The 9,929-nt window shown below is 38.1% G+C and overlaps 1 long non-coding RNA gene across 1 annotated transcript; it reads right to left on the minus strand.

The window, feature by feature from the left end:
* Positions 1-1,631: 1,631 nt before the first annotated feature.
* On the minus strand, positions 1,632-7,680 carry LOC109083644. Its single transcript, XR_006157277.1, has 3 exons — positions 6,963-7,680; positions 6,837-6,884; positions 1,632-2,717 (listed from the first exon to the last, which is right to left on the minus strand). It is a non-coding gene; the product is annotated as an uncharacterized LOC109083644 (long non-coding RNA).
* Positions 7,681-9,929: the final 2,249 nt, after the last annotated feature.

Raw genomic sequence — 9,929 nt, forward strand, 5'->3', positions numbered from 1 at the left:
ATAAACTGAAAATTACTTTTGTAAACGTGCAGGTAGGGGCAGAATGGCAATAAATATAAATATATATGCAGCAGACTTTGTGAAAATATTTTTCTATTTTTGTCATTCCTATGGCCATGACTAAACGCTAGTACCATTTTGAATAATCCAAAACCACATTATTAAAACATATAAGACAGTACCCTTCCAAACCACTCAAAGAACGATTTAATTGGAAAATCTATTGTAGCAACCTAACCTAACGTTAGCTCTAGAATTGAGGCACACCTGAGTTCACTTATACCTTTAAAAAACACGACACAGTACCTTGAAAACAAGACAATTTTTTTTAACTAGCTAGTTTGTACATTTGAATTCTGACATGACATATAAATCATCGACAGTTTATTATTTTTTCTTACCGCTGACATCTGCATGGCGTGTCAAAATTGAAAAGTGAATGACGATACGGAAATGACGTCAATTTGAAAAGTAAATGACGATATGGAAATGACGTCTGCTGTCCATCCACTGGTGTCCAGCCACTGGTGTCTAGCAAGAAGAGTCTGCGGGGCTGCAGCTGGATGCTATTGAGTTTGGTCGAGTAGACTCATTTAGACCAATATAATCATTTGGTTTTAGCCAGGTTTCAGTCAAGCAGAGTACATCAAAACTATTAACTGTGATAATTTTATTTACAATATCTGCATTGGGTGTGAGTAATCTAATGTTTATGAGCACAAACTTTAAAAATTGTTTTTGTTCATTTATTTGACATTTTTCTGGTTTAATCACAATTAGATTTTTTTTCTAGATCCTGCATTAGATTTATATTTTGACCTCACTATTCGGGGAACAGACAGTCTTAATAGATTGGACAGGATAAGTTCTTCTATCATTTAAGTGGGTAGAACAAAAGCCATCATAGCAGTTATTTGAGAATTTGCTTACTAGTCATATGGAGCGCAGCATCCTGGAGATGTTGTCGGAGAGAAGTTCCGCTCCGACTCTGCTGGGGTGCAGGCCATCAGCACGATAAAATAGTTTTATATTTATGTTTCAAAAAATCCCAAAAATCAGAAAAATAATTAGGGGCTCAAGCCTGTATTAACTGTTACAGGAATGTAATTACAAAATAATTTTTTGTTATGAAGCTATGGTCGTTTTTGCATTGATATCCATACTAAATGTGATTAGGTTACTGTTGTTCATAAATTCCAGACTTTTATAGAAAACATTTTTTTTTTTCTTACTGTTTAGTGAAGAACCATTTATGGTTTTACCTGTGGTTACCATGACCTACAAATGTATGATACTATAGAATAACATATGGTAAATTATAATGAGCAAATATAAAGAAATGCAAAGGCTATAAAGACCCAACTCAGTCAGAATACTTAATTATGACCAGTTATAATTAATCACAAATATTTTCACTTTAACCTAATTAGCTACAAATGAATAAAACACTTTAACCTAATTAGCTACAAATGAATAAAAAAGGAGTCCAGTACTAGGTAGTTGGGTACAGTTGTGTATAAAAGTTGTTTAGTAATGAGTAATATTTGTTTGGGGTAAAGTATTTTTTTTATTAATTACAAATGAATTAAAATGTGTTTATTTTAATGATATGAATTATTTATTTTAAAATATACTGTGGTTACAATAAATATATTTTATTAAATGCCATGATTAATGTCATATTTTATAATGTCAGACACTCTGCTGAAGCTCATTTCAGTCTTTTGAAGTATCAATTATTATATTCATGATTCATACAGCATTCAAACATTTTAAATATTCATCATCAATTAAAATATGATCTGAAGCTCATTTGTCACTGTTTTATTGTTTCTGCACAAATCAAATTAAAGATAAAATATACAATTATATGTTCCTCACAAATCATGTTTGTGTAACTACAAATGATTGATGTGAAACGACAATAAAATAGTTTGAGAAAAGCAAAGATATGCATTGTCACTCAGCAAGACACACACACACACACACTGATCATTTATTCTGACTGTTATTTCAGTGACAGAAGTTCAGCTGCAGTATTAATGTCATGAAGAGACTCTATAACATCTCACTGTTACTGATTTATCATGCAGCTCAAAGCATTATGGGTAGAATCTCTCGTCAGTCTCTTCTGATTCATTCACACAGTTTCACTGATGATTTATAATCAACCCTATTCCCAGAATAAACAGTTGATCCACTATAAACAGCAAACCCAGAATAAACCCCAAACCCAGGATGGAGCGGCTGAGTGAATGTGGTCTGGACTGTGTGGATGAGTCTCATTGTGTTTCTGGAGACACTGTAGAAGGACAGAGTTCCTGCACTGTGATCCACAAACACTCCTATTCTACTGCTGATGGGCTTCACAGAGAGAACAGTCTGTTTGTTATTGTGTCTGAATGAGAAACTGGAGGGAAAGCAGATCAAACTCCAGGACTGATTATTAGATCCAAACCAACATTCTTTACCCTGTCCCTTCCTGCTGATGCTCTTATATGACACTGATATACACACAATCCCACTGCACTCAATCTCCCAGTAACAGCGTCCACACACACTCTCTCTACATAACACTTGAGGATTATATTCATCAAATCTGTCTGGATGATCAGGATACGGCTGGATTTTGTCAGTATATGTAATCACTCTGTTCATTGCAGCCAGACAGAGGCGTTTATTCACTGTGTTCAGATCCAGAGTGAACTGGTGTGAATCTGATAGAGATAAAACACATCAGAATATGGAATTATGAATCTTTTTTATCTTTTACGGGCATAGTTCACCCCAAAATGAAAATTTGCTGTTAATTTACTCATCCTCAGGTGAGTCAACTACAGCTAAGCTGTTGTTGACTTTTTTTCTTCAGCAGAACAGTAAAGATTTTATTTTAGCTGAAACCGTGGTCCTTGGTGTTTCATATAATGCAAGTCAACATTTACCATCACATTGAGTCAAAAAAAAAAAAAAAATGTGCAGACAACACTAAAATTAATACTCTATGGCTCTAGACGATATATCAAGGTCTCATGAAGCAAAACAAATGGTCTGTGCAAGAAACTGAACATTTTACAACATTATTACTTTATATTATATTAATAATATTTTATTTATCTTATAAAAAACAATTGTAGAAATAGTTTTAATACTATGAAAGCCAGATGTGTTTTGAAGGCCTCATGGCCTGCATGACAATGAGAGAAGTCACATGGGAAAGAATGGAATTTTAGCTGAAGTTATGTTGTATTCAAATTTCAAGTATACAGGAATTCAAAGGATATTTTTCTTTTTCTTTTAATTCCATTTATGATTTGAATAGTGTAATACTTCAATTTACCTTGAGGGTACTTACCTTTTACATAAGGGAATGTTTTATCATTTGCGTTTTTTTTAATTAAGAACTTATTTTGTACAGCTTGCTGAACAACGGTCATAGATCAGGCCGGAAACAACAGGTAAGTGCAGAAAGGAAGGTTTATTGACAGGTATTGTAGATGGAGGAACTGGTGAAGTGAATGCAGGTGAGGAACAACACAATGAAGGTTACTGGTGTGCTTATCTGAGGGCTGATGGTGTGTCTCTTTTGCAGATTCGAAGGAGATTGCTGAACAGGAACAGTGGAGTCGTTGGAGGATCGTGGGAGATTCAACAGGTAAGTCTTTCCTGGTGATTATCACTCAGATAGTCCTGGGCCCGGTTCCCCGATAACGCTCACTCTTAGCGTGCTAAGAAGACTTGAAAGATATATCTTACAAAAGTTGTTTATGTTCCTAAGCGTGTTCCCCGAAGTGTTCCTTAGGAAGCTTCTTAAGACGCTGCCTCTTACGTTCGACGTTACAAATGCGCTGTCCCAAGTGAAGGTGCTGAATAAGTTGGCATCGATTGCTCAGGAATCGATTTTCAACTTCACGCGAAGGTGCAATACGGCATTAAGAAAGACAACACGTTCTATGCAAATGAAACATTCCTCAAATTATTCCAGTAACATTTATTTTAACAGTTTAAGTTATCCGTAAAATATAGACTATAAAATTAAACTATCAAATTGTCAGTAATATGTTCACACGATATGTTGTGACGGGTAGACAAACCGGGTATCCCTCGCTAATCATCCACCCTCCTTATCCCGTTGTGCCACTTGTGCCGCTTCTTGACATGGGTTTAACGACTTCTAAAAATTATGTAATACACTTTTCATATTAATGGTAAGGTACTTACAATCAGTCAGAATGTAATCCCTGCATGGCGCAGAAGGGCATTGGAGACAGTGTGGACGCACCTCCACACCGAGGTCTTGCTTAGGCCGTAGCCCTCTCCCACGACCTCGATGAAGCTCCCTGTAGCAAAAAACTTTAGTGCTGCAAGCAGCTGGACTTCAGGGCTTAAAGCAAAATTCCACCGCGTTAGCCTGGCAAGCACAGATCTGAGAAGGTCCAGCAGCTCCATAATGAGTTGTCTTGGGAGGCGAAATTTTTTTAATATAGCCACGTCAGGCAAAATGTCAAAAGGGCTTAAGTTTTGCCTAATAAAAAAAAAATTGACATGGACTAAACAGCGCCATCTTTGATTCAATACAAGGACACGTTGGATCGCTGCCATAGTTGGTCGCTTGCTGGACACCACCATGCTTACCCATTTATAGATCTTAGCCATTTAGAGCCAAACTGTTTGCCAGATTTTAATTATCAAAAATTATTTCCAATTTAAACACTTTAATGCCATTACGAAATAGCCTAGGCTAATTATCACCATATTAGTTCTGATACCAAATAAAGTCAACTTCATAAATAGGCCTGTATCCATTGCGAACATATTTTATTATTAGTCTTAAAATGTCCATAACATAAAATCATTGTTGAGCCACAACATTGTCAACATACCATAGTTGGACTTGTACTGCGCTGCGCTGATTTCTAAAGACTGCTGCACAGTTGCGGCGACTAGTGTCTTGAGCTCAAACAACGCTAAGAGAGAGCTTACGAATGGTCCAGACCAACCTTACGAAAGTGTGACTTACAGAAGATATACTTAGCGTACGAACGTGTCGGGAATCGTGCCATAATGTTAAGAGAGAGGTTAAGGAATAGGTTAAGAACTACTTAGCGATAAGAACGTTTTGGGGAACCGGGCCCAGATCAGTCCAAGGACGCCAACGGTAGACCAGACGGCGAGTAACTGGGAAGTATGTGCATATGTGGTGTGGCTTGATTGGTGACAACAGGTGTGGGTAATCAGTACTCAGGTGACTGTGATCGGGTAATTGTCCCGGATGGTGACTGCAGTGACTGTGACGAATCTCTGACAAACTGTTGTTCAGTACTGACAAAATCAAAGTCCCGCCTCAAACACATCAGCAAAACAGAAAAACTTATCAGTGTACATCAATATTTGAAAAATAGCAATTATTGACCGATATATCGGCCTTGGCAATTTATCAGTCAACCACTACTCCAGAGCCTTGGCAAATGGTCCTGATGTGCATTCACGTTAGTCTGGAGAAACTTATTTCTACGGGTGTGAATTGGCATTGTTTTCACAATTCGATTCGATTATGATTATCATGTCAACGATTCAATTCAATTTGATATGATGCATCACGATTATATCAAATTTATGTCGTGCATTTTTATTAAATTATATAAGCAGGCTACTTTTTTAAATAATTATGTTAATTAATAAATATATATTATTAATTAATTATTGTTAAGAATTAAAAGTAAATATAGCTTCAAAACATATAAGCAAATATAAAGTAATAAGTGGGGGGGGGCAATTACAAGTAATAAACAAAAAGCACTTTTAGTATCTGGGAACAGATACTAAAGATAATCATAGTTATGGGTTTTTCTTTTTTCTCAGCATTGTTGCCATTTAATTATTACTGATGAGATCATGGCAGCTTTAATATACTGCATTCACACTAATGCACAGATCTATTTCCACATATCAGATGTTTCGTCCTGTTCTGAAAACATAACTGACTGTGTTTACATCAATTTGGTATTATAAAAGTAGATGCAGGTGCATTTAACCACAGCTGTGAGCTTCAGGACAAACAAACTCAAGGCGCACATGAAAGTCTGTTAGTATGTGAGTTTTGTGCATCGAATACGTGTTACATTCCAAACGGCAGAAATGAAAGCATATCTAAAGTAAAAGACTTAAATAACAGCGAGTGGAAGCACTGTCTACATTTATGCATTTAGCAGACGCTTTTATCCAAAGCGACTTACAGTGCAGTCAGGCTAACATTTTTTACCTAATGTGTTCCCTGGGAATCAAACCCACAACGTTTGCGCTGCTAACGCAATGCTCTACCACTGAGCCACAGGAACATAAAGTGCACGTTTGTCTCTAGAAAAACACACGTGCCATATGTGGGAAAAAGCCAAGCTCCGATTTAAAAATAGAGTGTGCATTTTTAATACTCGCGTGATAAGTGCGTATGCAAATGGCGTAATAGGCTATAATCGATTATGGTCTATAACAGCTTCGATGCAGAATCGTCCACGTCCGCATCGCGATGCATCGATGGAACAATTAATTTCGACACCCCTACTTATTTCACTTCATAAGATCTCAATGTATCATCAGGAGCCACAGGTATTAGTTTAGTTTTGCCTGCATATGATTTTTGGACTCTCAAAGTGCCGGCAGCCATTGACTTGCATTATATGAATCACTGCTGATCAGTGTATCAGCAGTGCCTCAGTACAGTTTACCAGATATCTTGTGCAATTGTGTTATCAATTCTAAATCTCTTCTATCATGTTTTCTTTTACCTTATAAAGGAAGAACATGAACATACTCAGTGAGGTTTTCTGCCTGTGACTTACATTGTAGGAAGTCGTTCCTGGTCCAGGGAACAAAGGTGGTGAATGAGACTGTGGAAATCAACAGACATGAACAGTGTAAGATGATGATGGACTCATTTCTGAGCAGATGAATCTCCAGTTCTTTACCTCTGTCTGAGATCTTTTTGAGGCCCTTTTTGCAGAAATCCGCCAGTTTGTCTCTCAGCTGATGGACAGATTCTCTCACACCATCAAAAGAGAAGAGAGAACTGAAGGGAATGATTGGATCATCTGTAGATTCAGGAGGTGATGAGAGAGACTGGAAACTCTACAAAAAAAACAAAAATCAAAACTCATCGCCGCCACGCTTCACCCAGTAACCTATATTACTGTTAGATTTGTGCAGCTCTTGTTGACTTATCATTAAGGACCCAATCTACTCATGGCAAAGTTCTTTCTTGTTCTTCTCTTAGGGGTAAAAGAAGTTTGAAATATGCAAACAATGATATACTGTTATCGAACATCCTGCTGACATGCTATAAAAGGAATATCTATGGCAAGCTCTCAGTCCACTGAATTATTTTCTACCATTATATTTTCTTTGTTCCTTGTTATTTTACTGTAACAATGTGAAAAAAAACAACAACATATACTGCACATTTGTGGTCTGCTCTTTTTTTTTATACAATATATACCATGAATGCACTAAGAATATATTTGTTTTTAGATGGATGTATTAAAATGTAATTGCTTATAGTGATTAGGAGACTGGAGTCTAGGAGAGTGATTAGGAGTGTTTACGGGAATGTTTGCAAAGCAAGTAAATACAATATTTATTATTTGTCAAAATTATGGAAATTACTTCAAATATTATAACTCAATGTTTCAGTTATTTAGGATTGTGGTTATTAGTTTTTATGTGATAGTTCTTTGTTTCTTTTGTTCGCTGTTTTAGTACAGGCTATGGCTTTGTATGTTGAGGCTACAGAGCAGGCTTTTCAGGCTGTTGAGACGGCATAGCCTCTTGGAGACTTGAAGCAGCCGCTGGGTTGGAACACTCGGGCAGTTAAGTGGCGCATGGTTTGTGACAACTTCTAAGCAATGGTGAAGCACTCCACAAAGCCCGAATGCTCAGCCCTCTGATGCTGCTGTTTCTTCCTCTGAGGCTCCTGAGAGTGGAGAAATGGGAGACCCCTGGGGCGGGGCCGCTATCATGAAAGACGGTGATCCTCAAGGGAAGGAAGGCGAGACTTCTAATATACACACACATTCACGGAATGAGCAGATTTCTGGTTCCCAGCATGCTTTGCTTCTAACTATTAAGGAGAGTAAATGTTTAAATTAAATGTTATTTCATGTGTTTTTGCTCAATATTCATATAGGGGGTGATCTGTTAGTTTTTAATGTTGCATTTTTTTGTAATTTAAAAGAGACAAGTTGCTCAAATTTAGGAATAGGAATGTTGTCCCATTCTTGTCTGATACAGGCTTCTAGTTGCTCAACTGTCTTAGGTCTTCTTTGTCGCATCTTCCTCTTTATGATGCACCAAATGTTTTCTATGGGGTGAAAGATCTGGACTGCAGGCTGGCCATTTCAGTACCCGGATCCTTCTTCTACGCAGACGTGATGTTGTAATTGATGCAGTATGTGGTCTGGCATTGTCATGTTGGAAAATGCAAGGTCTTCCCTGAAAGAGACGACGTCTGGATGGGAGCATATGTTGTTCTAGAACTTGGATGTACCTTTCAGCATTGATGGTGCCTTTCCAGATGTGTAAGCTGCCCATGCCACACGCACTCATGCAACCCCATACCATCAGAGATGCAGGCTTCTGAACTGAGCGCTGATAACAACTTGGGTTTGTCCTTGTCCTCTTTAGTCCAGATGACATGGCGTCCCAGTTTTCCAAAAAGAACTTAAAACTTTGATTCGTCTGACCACAGAACAGTTTTCCACTTTGCCACAGTCCATTTTAAATGAGCCTTGGCCCACAGAAAACGCCTGCGCTTCTGGATCATGTTTAGATATGGCTTCTTTTTTGACCTATAGAGTTTTAGCCTGCAACAACGAATGGCACGGTGGATTGTGTTCACCGACAATGTTTTCTGGAAGTATCCTTGGCCCATGTTGTGATTTCCATTACAGTAGCATTCCTGTATGTGATGCAGTGCCGTCTAAGGGCCGAAGATCACGGGCCTCCAGTATGGTTTTCCTCGGCCTTGACCCTTACCGCACAGAGATTGTTCCAGATTCTCTGAATCTTTGGATGATATTATGCACTGTAGATGATGATAACTTCAAACTCTTTGCAATTTTTCTCTGAGAAACTCCTTTCTGATATTGCTCCACTATTTTTCGCTGCAGCATTGGGGGGAATTGGTGATCCTCTGCCCATCTTGACTTCTGAGAGGACACTGTCATGTTTGCCAGTTGACCTGAATAAGTTGCAAATTGGTCCTCCAGCTGTACCTTATATGTACATTTAACTTTTCCGGCCTCTTATTGCTACCTGTCCGAACTTTTTTGGAATGTGTAGATCTCATTAAATCCAAAATGAGCCAATATTTGGCATGACATTTCAAAATGTCTCACTTTCAACATTTGATATGTTATCTATATTCTATTGTGAATAAAATATAAGTTTATGAGATTTGTAAATTATTCCATTCCTTTTATACTCACAATTTGTACAGTGTCCCAACTTTTTTGGAATCGTGTTTGTAGATCTGTGTTACCTGCAGGAACTGGATGTGATTCTGTGTGTGTGAAAGCTGCTCCAGCTCAGCGTCTCTCCTCCTCAGATCATTGATCTCCTGCTCCAGTCGCTCCAGTCGTTCTTTAGTTCGACTCACTGCAGTCTTTTCCTGATCTCTGATCAGTCGTATCAGCTCAGAGCGGCTTCTCTCAATGGAGCGGATGAGCTCAGTAAAGATCCTCTTACTGTCCTCCACTGCTGTCTTTGCAGAGCACTGTTAGGACAAACAGTGATTCAGCTTCAGTGAGTCTGAACTGAGACGGAGACAAACTTCTCTTCTTCTCCAGACTCACCTTATGAGACTCCACCGTCTCTCTCAGCTGCTTAAGATCTTTCTCTCTCTGCTGGATTTTCTGCTGGAACTGCTTCTGCAGCTCCTT

The sequence above is a fragment of the Cyprinus carpio genome, chromosome A4, assembly GCF_018340385.1.
Source record: "Cyprinus carpio isolate SPL01 chromosome A4, ASM1834038v1, whole genome shotgun sequence".
Classification (NCBI taxonomy): Eukaryota; Metazoa; Chordata; class Actinopteri; order Cypriniformes; family Cyprinidae; genus Cyprinus; species Cyprinus carpio.